The sequence below is a fragment of the Vombatus ursinus genome, unplaced genomic scaffold, assembly GCF_900497805.2.
Source record: "Vombatus ursinus unplaced genomic scaffold, bare-nosed wombat genome assembly UNPS02014841.1, whole genome shotgun sequence".
Classification (NCBI taxonomy): domain Eukaryota; kingdom Metazoa; phylum Chordata; class Mammalia; order Diprotodontia; family Vombatidae; genus Vombatus; species Vombatus ursinus.
In genome coordinates, this window is record NW_020954619.1 from 17212947 (window position 1) to 17233863 (window position 20917).

General features: G+C 35.7%; 1 protein-coding gene across 6 annotated transcripts in view; it reads right to left on the bottom strand.

The window, feature by feature from the left end:
- PLCB4 (phospholipase C beta 4) overlaps window positions 1–20917 on the bottom strand; it is a 473095-nt gene that overhangs the window by 391880 nt on the left and 60298 nt on the right. The window lies entirely within an intron of this gene.

A 20917-nucleotide genomic window follows, 5' to 3' on the forward strand; every position in this document is an offset into this window, starting at 1 on the left:
AGAGAAGAGAAGAGAAGAGAAGAGAAGAGAAGAGAAGAGAAGAGAAGAGAAGAGAAGAGAAGAGAAGAGAAGAGAAGAGAGAAACAATGGTTATAGAGAAAGCAGAATTAGGTAAATGTGATTATCTCTGAAACTAAGGGAGAAAAGAGGGCCAAGAAGGAGGAAGTAATAAGTCCTATCAAAATATGAAGAAAGGAGAACCAGGATTAAAATTAATTAGATTGTATTGGATTGTAATTGGATTTGGTAACTGGAAAATCATTGGTGACAAATCAATAGCACTAATAGCATCCTGGTAGTAGTCATAGTAATAGTCGCAGTAGTAATAGTGGTGGTTCTGGTTGTGGTAGTAGCAGTAGTGCTGGTACTGGTGGTGGTAGTAGTAGTAGTAGTAGTAGTAGTAATAAAAGTATTTCTATAACACATTAAGGTTTGCAAAATGCTTTTAAAATGTTATTTATTCTCATAATCCTGGGAGGCAGGTGCTATTAGGAATCCTCAGTTTACAGATGAGGAAACTGAGGCAGAAATTAAGTGCCTTGCCCAGAGTCACACAAGTAATAAGTATTTTATAGGCATACAACTGAAAGGAGGAAAGGGATGGCATGCCAAGTTCTGGCAATAGTTCTTCCTTTCCTTAACTTGGGACTTACTGCCTGTATCATTGGTTTTGGAAAGTTGGAGAAGCCTTGAAGAGAAGCAATCATTCTTCATTGTGAATCACAATGATGCATGGTATAGACTGTTTGCTAAGGAGATCAAGGACATGAAGGCTTGTAGTGCAGAGTTGTGAGTTTCCCTTGGCATAAGGATTTTCCAACTCGTGTTTAGGGCCTCTTTCTTCTTCAGGGACTATATGCATTGGTGGAACAGTGTGACCCAGCTTTATCTGTGGATTACTATGTTATAATATAAGTCATCACTTTGCTTTCTATTAGGAAAAGTTTCTTATTTAAAAATTAGTGTCGTCATTTTGATTGGTTTATTTAAATAGGGTTCATAAGATATAGTCATGATTAGTAGACATCAGAGTTTCAACCCATCAGAGTTACCCCTAGTACCTGAGAGTGAGTTGTAACCATATAACTATACCTTTGGGAAACCCTTTCAGCATGGGTACAGGCAGAGTAAAAGAACAATTCCTAACCCAGAAAGAGAGACATTGAAAAAGGTTTGAGGGCCCTTGCCATGCCCATCTATGGTACTTAGATCTTTTCTACTCAATGAGAATACAAGTCCTCCAGGCCAAGCTTCATGGTTTATACTTAGCTGTATTTCCTAGAGTATTTAACAAAGTGCTGAGTGCATAGTAGGGACTCAATAAGACAGTTTTCTAAGTGAATATGGACACAGAAGGAAGAACTGAAAGATCTCCCAGTCACTTTCATCTCTCAATCTATAATGCTAAGATATTGTTCAACCACTTCATTTTACAAATGAGGAAAATGAGACCCAAGGAGTGAAGTAATTTGACTAGGTCACACAGCTAGCAAGGAGTTAAACTCGATCTTAGATTCATGTTCTCTGACTCCAAACTCAGTGATATTCTCACTATTTCAAATAAACATACTGCAACAAAATGGGCACCTCAAACTTTCTTAATAACAACCATTAAATCAAATAATGAATGCAGATTTGTATATAGTAATATCTATATTGTCAAAGTATCCTCAAGTAGAATTTAAGTACTTTGGAGGCAAGGACTCTTATTTTTTTTGGTCTTTCTGTCCTCAGTACCCAGAATAGTGCCTTGCATACAGTAGTTGCCCATAACTCTTAAGGGATAAAAAAAAGGGTGGAAAGGCATGAAAATACAGACCAAAATATTCAAAGCAGCATTTTGCAGACACAAAAAACTTGAAAGATGGTGAATGTCCATCAATTAGAGAAGAGCTGAACAAATTGTGGTATATTAATGAAATGAAAATTTATTGTGCAATGAGAAATGATGATTATGGGATTTTTATAAAAAATAGAAGACTTATAAAAAAGCAAAGTAAGCAGAACCAGAAGAATAATATACATAATGAGCACAATAATGTAAATGAAACTGATCCAGAAAGGCAGTCAAACTCTGATTAGCTGTACTGACCAATCTCACTCAGAGAAATGATGATGAAATATTCCTTACCTCCTATCAGTAAGGAGCTCAGGGACTATAGATACTGTACTGTCAAATGAAACCATTATGTTGATTGGTTTTACTTGAAAGGGAAGATTCAATGGTGATAGGGAGGAGGGAATATGGTTAACAGAAAATGACTGGTATAAAAACAAAAGGCTAACCTAACTTGCTGAATTTAACTGAAAGAAAATCAGCTCTCATAGCATAAAATTCAGAGACTTGCCACACAAAATTTCTAACTACTTTACTTCTATGACTTTAAAAGTCCCACATTACTAAAGTAATCATTCATTTCTATTTTCCTCCTAGCATATTTATTCTTCCATCAACTTCAAAGGGATCTTGGCATTTAGATAAATATCACACAAGAGGAGAAATGACCCATGAAGTTAAGTATGTTACAGATTTCTCATGAAGGCTGTTTATAAGCACACCATATCCCAAATAGTATTCTAATCAAGTTTACATGTTACAAGTAAAGCAGTAGACTGACCTCATGAAGCCTCTAATGATGAGCTTTGGCCAGATGGTAATTTTTTTTGTTCATTTCCAGTATCTCTGGGTACAAGTCTTAAATTACATAGGAATAAGACATGGGGTTGTTGTTGTGTTGTTCAGCTATTCAGTTGTGCCTGACTCATTGTGCCCCCATGGACCATACTATCTATGGGGTTTACTTAGCAAAGATACTGGAGGGGTTTGCCATTTCTTTCTCCAGTGGATTAAGGTAAACAGAGGTTAAGTGACTTGCTCACAGTCACACAGCTAGTGTCTGAGGCCAGATTTGGAATCACATTTTCCTGACTCTAAGACCAGCACTCTATCCACTGAGGCACTTAGCTGCTTCAGAGTTAAGGGGAAAGAGAACTTACTTAGAATCACATAATCTTGGGAGTAGAAACAAATTGATCTCTGCTTAATGCAGGAATTTTTTCAGCATCTTAGAGATATGGTTTTATAGTCCTTCACTCACAGTATTTGTTACTATGTGCCAGGCACTGTACTAAGCACTGGAAAAAAGAAAGGCAAAAAGCTCAGATTCTAAAAAGCTCAGACATCCCCTACTTGAATACTTTATGTGATACCTTAATACTACATTATGTGGTCAATTTCATGTTATATTATGGGCTGAACCTGTGATTTCACTGGTAGAACAAAGTTCCAAGTGAGGAAATTCCCTCTTTCAATGCAGTTTGGTACCTCTCAGCAACTTTACAGCCTTAGAGGGTTACCAGAGCACTGAAAGGTTAAATCCTTTGCCAGGGTCACAAAAGCTAGTATATGTCAAAAGCAGGCCTTTGATTCAGGTCTTCCTAGCTTTGAAGTCAGATCTCTACTATACCCTACTGGCTCTCTTTCCATGTTGAACAACTATAAATGTTATAAAATATTTTTATACTGAACCCAGTGACACTATAAATAAATACTGGAAAAAAAACAATTTATGAATAATCAAAGTTGCAGGCTAATCAAAGATCAATGGAGAGATACAAGGCTACTATTGATAGGCTACAACATATTTCCAATGAAGACATACAAAAGAGATGAGGAATGAAGTAGCTCATTAGGGAAATTAATGAAATTACGATAAAAATAAGAAGATAGAATAATCAAATAGTGAGAGTAAGGGATAACAGATGACCAACCAAAGTGTTACAGGAGCACTCATGTACTATAAAAAAGACCTTGAAAAATACCTTCTGCACATCAGGGAGACCTTCTATTGAGGGTTAATGAGAAAACATGAAGAACAACCCTAAAGAATAAGAAATTATAGATAAGCTGAAATTTGCATCGATGAAAGGAGTATTCAAACCCCTTCAGATATAGAAAAATGTATCTGGAAATGAGTGACCATGTCTCTCCTTGATTTTTACTTCACCAACAAAATATTTCCAGTTCATCCAATTATTCTTCAAATGATATAGTTTTTTATAATATTTTATTTCCCCCAATTACATGTAAAAACAAATTTTAACATCCATTTTAATATATTTTGAATTCCAAATTCTCTCCCTTTCTTCCTTCCTCCCTTCCCCCCTCCTTGAGACAGTAAGTAATCTGAATCTATACATGTGAAATCATGAAAAAACATATTTCCATATCAGTCATTTTGTGGGAGAAAACTTGAACCAAAAAAAAATTAAATGTGTGTGTGTGTGTGTGTGTGTGTGTCTGTTTAAGAAAGAAACAGTATTCTTCAGTCTACATTTAGACTCCATCCATTCTTTCTCTGTAGGCAGATGGCATTTTTCACCAGGAGTCTTTTTGGATTGTCTTGCATCATTGTATTGCTGAAAACAGCGAAGTCATTCACAACTATTCATCATACGATATTGCTGATATTGTGTACAATGATGTCCTGATTCTACTCACTTCACTTTGCATCAGTTCATGTACGTCTTTACAGGTTTTTTTGCAATCATCTTGCTTATCTCATTTCTTATAGCCCAAGAGTATTCCATTACAATCATATAGCACAACTTGTTCAACCATTCTCCAATTGATGGGCACCTCCTCACAAATAGTATGGTTTCTAGGCCAACTCCTACCCTTTGTTCTAACAAACTGTAGTTTTTGGTTGCTTTGCTTATAACCAAATACACAGAAACAATAGCCTGCAACTCAACACTTTAGAATACTATAGTTCTGACTATTACTAACCTGTCAGGATAGCATACAACATAATTCCAATCACATAAAAATAAGAATTTGGAGAATTGCTGTAGTTGGAAAGGATCAGTTATAGCATCCCTCAATAGGATAAAATCTGTTTTACTTCAGGGGGAGGGAGGATATGGAAAAAAAGGGTAATCTAGTTATTAATAGCTGAAAATGCCATCCATATTTCAGAGAGAAAAACACAATTTAATCACTTGTAAAGCAATTCTAGCACTGTATATGTGTATATCTGTATGTAGACACATATATACATATATAAATAAAAATCACACACATACAAGTCACACACATATAGAGAAAGATAAAGAGACAGAGACAGACAGACATTGCTCAGTATTTAGAAGGACCGCTGCAGGAGCATGAGGGTTATAGGAATGTCCGTAGACATTATAGTTTATAAATGCACACACTTTGTACATGTGCATGTATATGTATAAAACACTTTTCTTATATTTACACATCTATGACTTTTCTTTATATGTGTCTACATAAAATACATATGTGTGATACACAATTCTAGGATTGTTTTACAAGTGATTAAAATGTGTTTCCCTATGTGAAAATGATTCTTCATTGAGAATAAATAAATGTCAAGAAACACAGCTTAGCCCTGAAGACTCTCAATAATCTGGATTCATTTATCTTTTTTCCTTTCTTTTGCAATCTTAATGCTTTATTGGTACTCTTCTACATTTATGTAATTATATCACTATTATTTTCCACTGACTTCTTCCCCCAACAGGCCTCCCTCCAATGCCACCATAACAAATAAGTTCAATCAAGCAAAACAAACCACCCATTTGACTATGTCTAAAAATGCTTGCCTTCTCTCATACCTCTAGTCTAACAACTCAATGAAAAGAGGCAGGAATCAAGTTTTAACATGAGTCTTCTGAAGTCATGACTGATCACTGGGTTAATCAGTTAATGTAGTCATTGTATAAACTATTTGTATAAGCTTTTCCAATTTTGCTATAATTCTAAATATTCCTAACTTTTATAGTAAAATGACATTCCACCATATTCATAAACCACAATTTATTTGGCTACTTCCCAATTAATGGATACCCACTTTGTTTCCACTTCCTTGCTCCTGGAAAAAGTCCTGCTATAAATATTTTTGTATGTATGTGATCTTTTACTTTGTCTCTGGCATCCTTTAGAGGATATTCTTAGAACTGGTATCTTCAGTCAAATGGTATGGACAATATAGAAAGTTTTGAGTATAATTCCCAATTGTTTTCCAGAATGGTTTTCCAAAGTGCCTCCTTCTATTCAAAATTAATTTCTTTTTTAAATGACCAAATCTTCAATATTTATGTTACATATTTATTTGGAGCTTAGAGTGTTAAATGGTGAATAGACAGAAATGACATCAACACTGACTAATAATTTCATTCAAAAGTTAAAATAATACCATAAAGAGATCAATGAAAAAAGAAAAGGACCCATGTGTACAAAAACATGTATAGTAGTTTTTTTCATAGTGGCAAAGAATTGGAAACTATGGAGGGAGGCATTAATTGGAGAAAGGCTGAACAAATTATGCTATCTGAATGTAACAGAACATCACTGTGCCATAAACAATGGAAAAAGATGGTTTCAGAATAACCTGGTAATATTTGTATGAAATGAAGTAAAGTGAGGTTAGCAGAACCATAAGTTTATACAATAAAAACAACACTGTAGATACAAACAACTTTTTAAATAAGAGTTCAATTCTAATGGAATATCTAACCTTGGGAGTCAAGTTCTTGTTCCAGAAGTAAGATATCTTCCGAGCGCAAATTGTTCTCTGCTATATTGGAATAAGCCTATGGAGCTAACACCAAAAGTGACTTCAGTATACTCCATGGGACTCAAACTCAACTAGTCACTGATCCTGACGCCCATACACCTCCTCATACTGACTATACCCCCTAGCTCATGAGTGTTTGGGAGTTAACAAGCTAGGGAAGTTAATTTTTCAGCCACAACTACCACTGCTACTAATATATACAATTATCACAGAACTATAGATACTATCAATTAATTCTCCCGCACCCAGTGGCTGGCTCTCTTTATTTCTACTATCCAAAGCCATAATCTGCTAAGACAAAAATATGATCTCCCCTACTACCTCCAATCTTAATCTTCCGAGGTCCACATCCTTCTCCACCTTCCAGTTCCACTTTGCTATCTTGAACCCATGCTTTATTATTAATAAATTGCATTTCATCCTATATAGCTTCATTTCATTCCTCCCATTATCCAATGACCTCAGAAACCTTGATGCCTACAAAAAGCATTATATCATCTCTAGTAACAGGTGCTCCTTTTCTCATGCTTCACTCCAATCAGGAAAAAAGAGGGCCTGGAAAAGGAATACTTCTATTCCTTGCCCTCCATGTCACTTCCATACTATCTACTTGCCACCACAGCTCAGCAAACCTTCCTTTTTTTAATGTTCATTCCATACATGTTTATTACCCATTCCAAATCCTTCTTATACTTATGTACTAGACTCCAGGTCATTTTTGTACTTTGATGTTCCCTTGCATAACCTGCCCTCCCAGGTCATCAGCCTGATCAGCTCTCATAATCTACTTTAGTATGCCCCCTCAGATTCTCACAAGGATGATAACAGCATGCATCATACCATCACCTATAACTATGCTAGTTAGCTCCATGATCGTGAACTCCGAAGTTTCTCTTTTTTTGATCCTAGCCTCCTCTCTTCTCATTTCTCCATATGCCTTATTCCTCCAATATCTATTCTTCATTCTTGTATCTCCCGTGTATGTGTGTTTTTAATACTCGTAGAATCAGAGTCTTAGAAGAGCTACTTTAAAGATGATCTAGTCTAACCCTCTCATTTTATAAGTGAAGACACTGAAACCTAGAGAGGTTAAGTGACTTGCATTTCAAAATATAGTTCCAATCTACCTCTCCACATTTATTTGTTAGTTTTAGTCCCTATCATGGACTTCCCATTCCAGCCTTGGAATAAATAAACAAACACACACACGTACTCACACATACGTGACTTCTCTTTGAAGGATGGGTCAGAGAAAGACCAGGTAGGGGTAAAGGTAGACCAATTAAAAAGTTATTCTACCACTTTAGTTAAGAGGTGATAAGGGTATTAAATAGGCCATGTGATTTGAAAGAACAGGAAAGATGCAAAAGATTTTATGAAGGCAAGCTCTAAAAGATTTGGTAGCTTGAATGGATACAGAAGGTGAGAGAAATGATGATTCTAAGATTCTGGGCTCCTACATGTGTAACACTGTCTTTAACAGAAATATAGGAATTAGAAGGAGAGATGGGGTTTACAAAGAACGATGGGTTCTGTTTTAGACATGTTAAGATTGAAATACATATGACCCATTAATACCCTATGAGGTCTGTTTCCCAAGGTGATCAGAAAAGAACCTATATGTTCTAAAATATTTATAGCAATTCTCTTTGTGTTGGCAAGGAACTGGAAACTGACGCCCATCAATTAGGGAATTGTTGAATAAGCTGTGGTACATGATTGTAATGGAATATTAACTATTGTGCTATAAGAAATGAGGATCAGGTTGATTTCAGGAAAACACGAAAAGCTTGCATGAAATGAAAGTGTGAGTGAACAAAGTGTGAAATGAGTAGAACCAAGAGAATGTGGTATATGGTAACAGCAATATTGCTCAAAGAGTAAATGTGAATGACTAAGCTATTCTAAATTATATGAATATTCAAATCAACTACAACAGACCTATGAAGGAAGATGCTATCCATCTCCAAAGAACTGCTATATGGAACTATGCATTGTATAGTTTCACACATATATCTGTTTCAAATGTTGGCCTTCTCTAGAGCAGAGGTGGGAGGGAGGGAGGGAAACTGCTTGAAACTCAAATATAACAAAAATATTTTTTTAATTTAAAAAAGAAATACATATGGAACATCTAGGTGGAGATTAAGATGGGAATTCAGGGGAAAAATTAAAGCTTAATATAGATTTGAGTAGTAGTGTCAAAATCAAATGGAAATGGACCCTGCTGGCTTAGAAAACCAAAAATTAACATTATTCATATTGAACTGTATTTTTATTTATTTCGTTAAACACTTCCCAATTACATTTCAATCTGGTTCTGGTTGCAATTGGGAGTTTTGTGGCCTGCTTGCAAGTTTGACACTTCTGGATTTGGAAACCATCTGCACAAAGATGATAATTGTATCAGGGAAGCTAAGAATAAAAGATGAAATGTATGGTTATATGTGTGTGCATGTTCATGTGTACATTATAAAGTAAATATATGTTGTATTTTATATATATTATATATATATATTTTATTATTTGAGGAGAGGGAACACTATCAAATGGGGAGATTAGGAAAGGTTTTTATAAGAGGTGGCACATAAGCTAAGCCTAAAGGAAGTTAAGGATCATAAGAAAATAGGAGCAGAAAGTGCATTCTTGGCATAGAATTGGCATAGCCTATGTAAATACATATAGACATGTGTTTACCCAGATGTTCTCAGGGTTTCTGTGTCTTTACTTATAAAAATGAGAGGGTTATATTAGATGATCTCTAAGCTCCCTTCAAGCTCTAAACTTTTGATCCCATGAATATTTTTTAACCTATATCAGGTTGCTTGCTGTCTTTTTTTTCTTTTTTTTTTAAATTTATTTATTTTTAGTTTTCAACATCACCTCCACGAGATTTTGAGTTCCAAATTTTCTCCCCAACTTGCCTATCCCCCCACCCCAAGACGGCATGCATTCTGAACACCCCTTCTCCTAATCTGCCCTCCCTTCTATCTCTCCTCCCCTTCTCATATCCCCTTCCCCTTCTATTTTCTTATAGGGCAGGATAGATTTCTATACCCCACTGCCTGTATTTCTTATTTCCCAGTTGCATGTGAAAACAATTTTTTTAACATGTGTTTTTAAAACTTTGGGTTCTAAATTTTCTCCCTTCCTCCCTCCCTACCCACCCTCATTGAAAAGGCCAGTAACTCAATACAGGTTACACATATGTAGTTATGCAAAAATTTCCATAGTAGTCATGTTGTGAAAAACTAAGTATATTTTCCTTCATCCTTTCCCTCCCCCCATTTATTCTATTCTTTCTTTTGACCCTGTCCCCCCTCAAAAGTGTTTGCTTTTGATTACCCCCTCCCCCAATCTGCCCTCCTCTCTATCATCCCTCTGCTCTCTTGTCCCCTTCCCCCCCCCCATTTTCCTGTAGGGTAAAATAGATTTCCATACCCAATTGAGTATGTATATTATTCCCTCCTTAAGCCAGATCCTATGAGAAGAAGATTCACTCATTCCTTCTAACCTTCCCCTACTTTCCCTCCACTGAAAAACCCTTTTCTAGTCTGTTTCATGTGAGATAATTTACCCCATTCTACCTCTTCCTTTCTCCTTCTCCCAGTGTAATCCTCTCTCACCCCTTAATTTTATTGTCCAGATATCACCCCTTCATCTTCAACTCACCCTGTGCCCTCTATCTATCTATCCATATACATACATATAATTTTTCACTCCAACTACCCTAATACTGACAAGGGTCTCATGAGTTACAAATATGACCTTTCCATGACAGAATATAAATAGTTCAACCTAAGTAAGTGTTTTATGATTTCTCTTTCCTGTTTACCTCTTCACGTTTCACTTGAGTCTTATATTTGAAAGTCAAAATGTCTATTCAGCTCTGGTCTTTTCATCAAGAATGCTTGAAAGTCCTCTATTTCACTGAATGTCCATTTTTTCCCCTGTGATCCTGTGAATATTGAAAAAATCATAGAAAAATAGAAGAGGCACTGATTTTCCAAAAAGGAAAGCAAAGATATCCCACTTTAGGTTGATGAACTTGACTTTATCCTATCAAGACTCTAGAACATATTACTAAAGGGATAGTGTGTGAACTCTTTGTAAAATTACCACATATCTTCCTAAGAAAAACAATGGGTTCATCAGATATAGGTCATGGCAGACTAACCTCATTTCCTTTTTTGACAGATTACTAGACTGGCAGGTCAAAGGAATGCTTTAGACACACTCTACATACATCTTGGCAAGATATTTGACAAAAATCTCTAATACTATCATTGCTGATGAGATAGAGAAGAATGAGCTTGGTGATGGTAATGTTAAGCAGATTCAAAACCAGCTAAATGACTCGGCCCAAATAATAGTGATTAAAGTGATTGCTGACAACACGGAGAATGAATAGTCCCTAGTGGAGTGTCCAAGGGATACTTCCTTGTCCTGTACAGTTCTATATTCTTAGCACTGACTTCAATGAAGCATAAATGGTATATGATATGATTATCAATTTTGGAAATGACACAAAGCTACAAGAGAAAGCTAACACAATTGATAAGAGGCAGAAACCAAAAAGATATATAGGCTAGAAGTAAGCAGACACAAGAGGATAAAGGATTGCAGGGTCTTCTTCTACCTGTCTCCTCTTTTTATTTTCCTCTCTTCATTCTCCTCTACTGTCAAAACAAATGTAGCAACAGCCAGAAGGAATCTGGAAATACAGAAAACCACATACTGAACCATAAATCAGGCCTACTTGGGACCATGTAGACTTTGTTTGAAAAATAAGCAGTTTATTATTTTTTCTCTTCAATTAAAGACTATTTGGGACATGTAATTTAGCTGCTGAAAATGAAACAGAAAAACCCAACAATAATGTCTAAAGTTTTCCAAAGGGGAACTATCTACTGACCTTCAACTTCCCCCAAAATTAAAACTGGTCGAGGGCAAAGGAAAACATGAAAAAAGAATAAGACGACATGAGATGGTATTTATCACAAATTTTATAGTAAGTGAAATCTTTATTTCACATGGTTAATAATCATAATAACAACTTGCATTTATATGACATTTTAACATGTGGAAAGCATTTTCCTCACAAGATCCCTGTGGGGGAGATAGTGCAATTATTATTATCATCCCCATTTTATAGATGATGAAATTTAAGTGTTAAGGTTAAGTGACTTGTCCTTAATCACATAATATCCAGGTTTCCTGACTCAAAGTCCTATTTTCTACCCAATGTGCCCTCCATGCAACACAAAAACCTATATTATGTTGAGCTAAAGTTAATTATTTTCATTAACAAAAATAGACTCAAAATGTTTGATTTTATTGACTATCTCTGGACCAGTACCTGACTACCCTACACAATCTATCTTCCAGCTCCTTGAAAACTTTTAAGAGAATGATACATGCCATGAGCAACTAAAAATGTCTAAGAAAATTTCAAAATTTTCTACTATTTAAGACTAAAAATCACCCTTTATTGTTCATAGAACATTATCCAGAAATTGTCCTAATATAACATTTTACTGCTATACAGACATTACGAGATAAAGTGATACTAGCAATACAAATAATTTTCACTTTCATTGTATTTTTTTGTTCTTTCTGGTCTCTGTGAACATGCTGCTGATTTATTGTTATCATTATTGTTGTTTAGTCATTTCAGTCATGTCTGACCCTCCGCCAGCCCATTTGGGGTTTTCTTGACAAAGACACTGGAGTGATTTGTCATTTCCCTCTCCAGCTCACTTTGCAGATGAGGAAAGTGAGGCAGAGTTAAATGACTTGCCCAGGGTCACACAGCTAGTCATATAGTATGATAGTCACATATAGTCACATAGGCTGATGTCAGATTTGAACTAAAGAAGATGAGTCTTCCTAATTTCAGGCCTGGAGCTCTATCCAATGTACCACCTAGCTGCCCCATATGCTACTGATCCATCACCAAAAAGAACTAATACGGTATGTTTCAGCTCATATGATGCTTGGAGCGCATAGGCGTTGCCAGAAGAGCAGAGGAACCCCTGCAGAGCTCCCTTTTAGAAATTTAAAGGACAAATCCTGCCACTTGATAATATTTCTCCAAAATTCCAATGGATATATGATTTCATCAACGTGGGTATTCTGTCTATTACCACTATCAACAACTAATAACACTCTTGACCCCTCCATCTGATACTTGTATGAGTCTTTCCACAAATTTGTCACAGGCAGACTTTGCAAAATGATAGGGCCCGGGAGGTTGGTGGGGCAGTTACCTCACATTCTCTTAACATCACAAAGACAGCAATGGACTACAAAGACTGCACATCAGTTATTGCTCATTCCCACCATGACTGGATGTCAATTTTTTTGATATTATATTTCACAGGATCATAGATCTAAGTGTGGATTTTTTTTTATTATCTCCTTTACACTGTTTCTCCTCTGTAATGTCTTGTAAGTAATATGTAGCTGCTTATGGCCACCATGCAATTGCCTCTTGTCCTTGGGATGATGGGTGAAATTCAATTCGTGAAAGACTGTAGGGTTCCCTAACTTACATCCATATATCCCTGGATGAACATTGGTATCAAAGAATTCAGGCTTTAATTCAGGGGGAAACTTAGGTGTCATTCAATAAATACTGCAATTTCCAAAAAGGTATTCCAGCCTACTCTTCTCCTATTCAACTCTGAGACCAAATCATTATTATTTTAAGTGTCTGTCCCTGATACGTGTGTGTGTGTGTGTGTGTGTGTGTGTAACCAAATGTTTCTGTTCACAGATAATACTGTACTGATTGCATTAAGCCCCAGAAGAAACATACACATACTGATGGACAAACTCTATAGATTATGATATGATAGGTTTCATATCATAATCGTAATCCTGGCCATTCTTCATCCACTTGAGCTTTTCTCACTACATAAATGATTAGATCAAATACTTTTGTGTGATTTTGGATGTAATTTAAGATGCTCTGCAATGTTCTGGGGCTTGATGGAGCCAGGTCAATGTTAAATACAAACAGGAGCACCTCGAGTATTTTATCATCTATACAGAATGCTTCTTCAAATGGGACTCTAGGTTAGATCTCCTTTATGACAACAGCAAATGCCTTTAGCTAGCATCTGTGTTCCTGTTTTCCCATACTAGTAAGTTGGTGAACAATATCATTTCTAGTATTATATTCCAAGGAATCTTTAACTGTTTTGAAATGTGCAAGAATTACACTTTGATACATGAGAGCCTTTAAGGTAACATTCTGCCAGAGAATCAGTCTCAAGATAAAACATTGCCATGGGCATCATCAGATATTTCCATTTCCAATGCTTACGGAACATTTTCCAGCAGGCTGTCACCCTTTAGATATCTGCCATTTTCTTTCTCTGCATAGATCAGTCTAATTCCTTTTCATAACAATATTTGCTCCATTTTATTGTTAGCATACTGAGATAATGAATTGTTATCCTCTTGTTTTTCCTTATGATAACTTTTCAAATTCACTGTACCTTCAATATTTTTGTCTTACAAAGAATTTTTTCCCTCAATTTCAACTGCAATAATGTTTGTTCTGTTTTTTACCTTAAAGCCAAAGTCATTATTCAAAGTCATAAGCTACATGTCTTTTTAGCCTCCAATGTGTTAGACCCAGATAAGTTAGTTTCTGACTCAGGAAACTCAGGGCTATAAAGACACAGAGTACAGTGAGCAGCCACTTTCCTCAGGCTTCCTAGGCTGAAACTCCAAATATAGGGATATACCAAAAAAAGAAAACATCTGCAGTGATATTCTGTCAACCACTGAAAAGGGGAAACAAATTTGCTGTAACATTACACTCTATTTTCTGAGGATCCAAAATGTTTTCCACTTATCAAAGTTATTCATTCAATATAAGCTGGCTAGCCAACACATCAATTAAAATAATTTATCTTTTAAACCTGAGGGGAAGGAGGGGGAGTGCAGAAGTAGTAGTTCTGAAGTATGCACGAATCATCCTCCCACTAAATTTGCTTAGTTGTCATACAGATGGTTCAAGTTTATTTTGGCTTCTGTGAGGGTGGTATTTAGTTTCAGTCTACAAGAAACACACACATACATGAGGCTCTTCCCTTCAAGAAGGGCCTAATTAAAATCCTAGGATTTAAGCTCTGCAGTTTTTATATTAGCTGCTATTAACTGGTATTGGTGTATAAATAAATAAATAAATAAGCAAGCACCTCTATTAACATCCCCCAAAGAGCGATAAGAAGTTCGCATCTCACTTGGTGCCACTGAGCTAACAGATATGCCAGCCTAGCTTTTGACTTGACTTGCAATGCCTCTGTTGTAATTTTTTCTTGCATAGCAACTGCACTACAAGAAACATAATATGCTCCAAAGGTTGTTGCTAAATACATAATTTTACATTTAAAAAAAATACAATACACAGAGGATAACAGCATAATCCAAGAACAACAAACCAGATAAAACCAAGAGCAGCCTAGAGGCTAAACATGGTCAGTAAAAGCAAGAATCTATATATAGTAAAAAGCGATCTTAACAGCTAGAAATTTAATTGTTTATAGGACTGTTTTACTTTATTCCTTGGCATCAAGGTCCATGTATGGAAACGAAATAAGCAGAATCTGTAGCCCAGATAGTAAAGAAAAAAGAACTCACAGTATAAAATGTAGTGTTTTACATTTAACATGCTAAAATAACATAGCTCAAATTCTGATGTTAACCAGCATTAGGTTACAGTTCCTACACAACATCCGGGTAGGTGGAGTGAAAGGAGGATATAGCCAACTAAGAGTTTGTCCCAAACGTCTAAATTCCAATTCTCTTGTCATTTAATGAGAGGGCTTCCTCTTGTGGCCTCTGGCCAACCCAAAGTGACTCCTTTGACCATTCATATTAACTTTTAAAATATAGTACTTCTGGACTGAACTATCAATACAAAGACCCCCAGAATGGCTCTTTTAGGATGAGTGATACAGGGTTAAAAAGCAATACAGTGAATTTCACCCTTTGGCTCCTGGCTTGCCAGTCAATGAGCATTAACACAAGTGGAGATTACATCAATAAAATCCTGGACCAGGGATCAGGAGACCTGGGACCTTGTTCTGGCTCTGTGACCACATTCTTTACTTGGTTCAATCCAACCTACCTGGGCCCACGCTTCTTCCCTAAAAGAGGAAGCTGCATAGGATGATCCGCAAAGTCCCTTTGAGATTCTCTAAGTATTAAAAGAAGATAAAAGCCTACAGGTACTACAGCAACTTCCTGACATTCAAACCTCCAGTTCACCTTCCTTGAAACCTCTCTAGTTCTCTCCCTTTACAAAGAATGTCATTCTGAAGAAAGGTAATTACAACTAACAGCAGATTAGAAAATGCCACCTGTAATATAAAACATGATGGCATAATAGAGAAACCAATGATAAAACATGATGCCTAGAAGAAAACAAGCAGTTTCTTTTCAAGGAGGGGCTATTTATTTTCTAGTACAATATAATATCCTTAATCTATTTTCTTTCAAGACTTTAAAAAAAGTGACATGTTGAAACTTGCACTGATCCATTTGCTTTTCCATGGCTGCTGATTTGTTTTGTTTTCCATCTTTCATGCTAGCTTTCTGAGCAACAAACATAAGTTTGTTTGCACAGGGATGCAATTAGAGTAAGTACATTGGCCTTCCGTGCACTATAACAAAATGATTATTCAGGCAAAAAAGAAAAAAAATCATCAGTGGATACAAGATGGTGTTCCACCACAGCATTTTACCTTGGTCAATACTGTCCACATTTATTATGAAAACACCACGTATGCTTGCTCAGATTCAAAAGAAAGAATAAATGTCAAAGGGGGTGAAAAAAATCAAGTTGAGCTGGGAAATGCCCATCATACTAATAGTTGTTTTAAATATCTTCTTAGTATAGATGACTTTTTTAAAAAACCCATCACTTTAACAAGAATAACTCTATAATTCCAAAATTAGATTTCATATGATTAAGCACTAATTACCTTAGCTTAGAGTAGCTCTCTCCAATGCCTGAGATTGATTCATGAAACAAGGGCTTACCAAGAAAACACAAAAATCAACAAATATAATATACATAATATAATTAACACACTCTATTCACTGTGTTAAGTATATTAAAGTGAATAACAGTTTCTGAAATGAATTGTTCATTATTTCAAGAAAAGTAAACTTCTAGAGCTTATGAACTAAGTTAGTTTGCCTTTCTAAATGAAAAAGAACAAAAAATGGTAATATCACTGGCATCACTGTAGGGATTCAATTATTATATTTTTATTATATTAATGCATCAGGGAAAGTTTACTGGAACCCCTAATTACTCCAGAAAGCAGAAAAACTGGACCAGGATATCCTCATTGGTTTAAAATCAGAATCACAATGAGGAGACATACCCAGCAAATTGATGACATCAAGATCCTAAGAACTGCTGTAAAGGGCTTCATATGAAATGAAAATAATTGGGTCAATCTCTAAACCTAGAAAATACTTTTCATGTGAATTTGAATCAGGAAAGTAAATTAACTTTCAGAGCAGTCCTCAGTGTTTCTGTTCTGTTTAATATTATCACTAATAATGCAACTCTCTTTTCAATGAGCCAACTGAAAAATGCACCTCTGGGTATGTACCAAGGGGCAATAATTACAGTAATGCTTATTCAAAGTTCTAGAAAAATTTTATAAGAAAAGACTACAAGCAAACATAATATCTTACATAAAGCAAGGTATCCATTCATTTCACAAAGAAATGAGACCTGTTCCTCTAGAAGCTATCAGGCATCACTAATATGTTATAGCCTTAGACCTCTCTAGAATATAGGTTATTTGTTAACCCCATGGTTATTACTTCTCAGCTTAAACCTGACATTCTTTCAATAGATTTTCCCCCTCTGATCTTCACAGATATTTTTGATATATTTATTTCATTAAATATTTTCTAATTATATGTAAAAATTTTAACATTCATTTTTAAAATTTTGAGTTACAGATTCTCTCTTCATCCTGCCCCTCCTCCACCCCTTGAAAAGACAAGCAATATATCAATTATACATTCACATACATTCTTAATGTTTCCATCTCACTATTTTTAACATATAACATTTCATAAAATTGCACTTGAAAAATATATTTTTTCTCTCTTATTTACCACAACTTAATTTGTCCTTTGTGTCATTTAATTCTAGAATGACCATTAAGTTTTAGTAATTACTTTTTCCTTTATTTGGGGGAAATTTTCTGTGCAGGATAAAAGCAACTCTGTGTGTGTGTGTGTATGTGTGTGTATTTCATGCAATACAATTTTTTTGTCTTATGCAAGAAATGGTATAGAAAACATTTTTCATATTCCAAATTTTAGCCTTTTTTTCTCTGAATCTGGAACTGTAATGTCATCAATGTGGAAACCTTTTTCCATCTATGCAGGACAGCAACTCACCTGTCACGGGTAAATTCAGAGAATTGCCTGGGCCACTGAGAAATTTAATGACTTGGGGCAGCTAGGTGGTGCAGTGGCTATAACATAGGCCCTGGAGTCAAAAGGCCCTGAGTTCAAATCTGACCTCAGACACTTACTAGCTGTGTGACCCTGGGCAAGTCATTTTATCCCAAGTACCTCCAAAAAACAACAACAACAACAAAAAGAAATATAATAACTAGCCCAGGAGTGGAGAACCTGTGGCCTCAAGGCCATTAATAAAAAGATTTGTTCAGCAAAACTTGGGCTCAGTCAAAAGGCCAGACCCAAAGACCTAGAAGACCAAATTTGGCCTCAAGGCCACAGGTTCTCCACCCCTGGACTAGCCCATGGTCATATAACCAGGTTGTGTCAGAAGCAGGACTTGAACCAGTCTTCTTAATTCTGAGACTGGTACTATGTCACATCCATTATTCTTCCTTAGTAAAGAAAACCCAATACATATCAAAGGATTTTTAAAGGGTATTACATATCAGCATTCCAAAGCCTTTTTGACAGAATGATGATTTTTAGCATTTATTGACTTATTGAAAAATATATAAAAAGATTACTATCTTGCAAAAAAGAAAAAAAAATGTTTTGACAAGGTAGTTGGTTAGGGCCCATTAAAAGGATAAACTATAAAAAAGTATTTGAGAAAATCACAGTAGATTTTTGAGAAATACACTGAAAACTAATAATATCTGTTAGAAACTTGAAGAAAACAGCATAATAGAATAGGCTCTGTTTAACAGGTCCCCATATAAAAGGGCAGGGGAAAGCAATTTTCCATATCTAGATCTCTGACATTCAAAAACCCACCTTTCATTTTGCATCTTTCTTCCCCTTCCTTCCCAAAGCACTACCAAAAAGAAATAGCATACGCACTGTATGTTTGTCAAATAAAATTTGTTGGTGGAGAAAAGAGTGTGATTTTTTTTCAAAATTTATTCTAAGTAATATAAAACACCCTACCACTAGATATTTCGGTGAAAATCACTTTCACGGTTTCCTTCTTTTAAATAAAAAGTATCAGACACTAGAGCTACAGTATCCAGACAGCTAAGCCAAAGGAAACGGTTCGCCAGGCACTCCCTTTAACTACCATATTTATAATTCAATTTTAGTACATTTGTAAACGTTTACTTTCCAATTGCCATCCTAATGCTTGCTTTAACAGCACACTAGATGCACTGACAACTGACAGCTTATTAGGATAATCTGTCTCAAGAGGAACGTATTGAGGCTAATCTCCAGTAAATGTCTTCTCCTTTGAATCTACCCCAAAATGACAGCAAGTCATGCAAGGCTTTTGTCCCCAGGGACATCTATTTTGTAAATGGTCGCATATTATGTAATCATTCAAATATACACTTAATTCCCTCCAAACATAATGCTTAAACTTTGTATATTTAAAGAAAGAAACCTGGTTTCTACAATGCTTTCCCTTCTCTTTGAAATATAGCAGAGTAGAGGGAAAAGATGCCGGGATTTGGAGTCAAGAGAACCAGGGTATCCTATCTCTGCCCCTCACTTCTTAAGTAACCTTTGGTAAATCACATCACCTCTCTCTCAGCCGTGGCTTCTTTGGGCAGTTAGGGTGCTGGACTTAGAGTCAAGAAGACCAGAGTTCAAATCCTGCTTCAAAAACTTATTAGCTATGCGACCTTGGCCAAATCACTTAACGTTACACTGTCAGGTTCTTCATTTATAAAATGAGATAATAACAGCATCTATCTCATAGAGTTATTGTGCTAGGATCAATTAAAATTATATATTAAAAGTTCTTTTGAACTTTAAAGTGCTATATAAATACTAGCTTTACTATTATTCATCTACAAAATGAGGTTGGACTAAACCCCTACGGTCCATTTCTACTCTAAGTCTTCAATTATGTGAAATGTATTATGAATATATCTTCAGTATGCAAGTCTTAAGAGGAGACACGAGTGTATTTTAGGTAGATGAAAAAAGCAGTTGGCAATGGCTACAATTAAAATCTGTAATGACTTCAAACTTTATTAATCTGAGGTCTTATAAATACTATGCTATGACTATCCCTGAGGTATGGTCAACTTAGTAACATCAATAATTAAAAACACAAACATTTCTTTACTCAATATGACACATACCATTTTGTTCAGATCGACAGCTTCTGCATCATATTAGTCATAGCTACCAGTGCTGACCCAAATTTAATTCAACCCAGGGTCATAAATCCAGATTCCCTCTGAAGATTCTCTTGACTTTGCCTTTTGAGGGGAGCTAAGACTGTTGCCCTTAAAAGGATTTTTGGGCATTTCTGTGTAGCAACATGTCTTGAATGAAGTTGGACTACTTAACCTTATCATATCCAATAAATTTGAAGACTTGCCATTTCCCCTATTTAGAATAGAGATGAATAGCACAAATGCTTACTCAGGACCTAGCAATAAATAAAAAAGATGTACAGTTAAAACCATAGCAGTTACAATAAAGGCTGCTTGTGGAAGACAGGGGTTAGGTGACAAGAATACTGGGAAACTTTAGTTAGAATAGAGAAAAAGAGGAAATACATAAAAGGGGAACAAAGTACAGAAAAGAGGAAGTGATCCAGTAAGTTTAAGAAAATGAAACAAATATAAAGCTGAAAAGTAGGAAAATAAAAGATGTGGGAAAGTTGGAGAACCAAAGAAAGGGAGAGATGACCCAATGAGAGACCTGACCAAAACAGGTCTGAATGAAAGACGATGAAAGGTAATAGTGAGTGTGATCATTAGCTTTCAACAGTACCTTTCTTTTAGACTTTTATGAATATATCTTCTAGAGCAGGAATTCTTAATTGGGATCCATGAACTACACACATA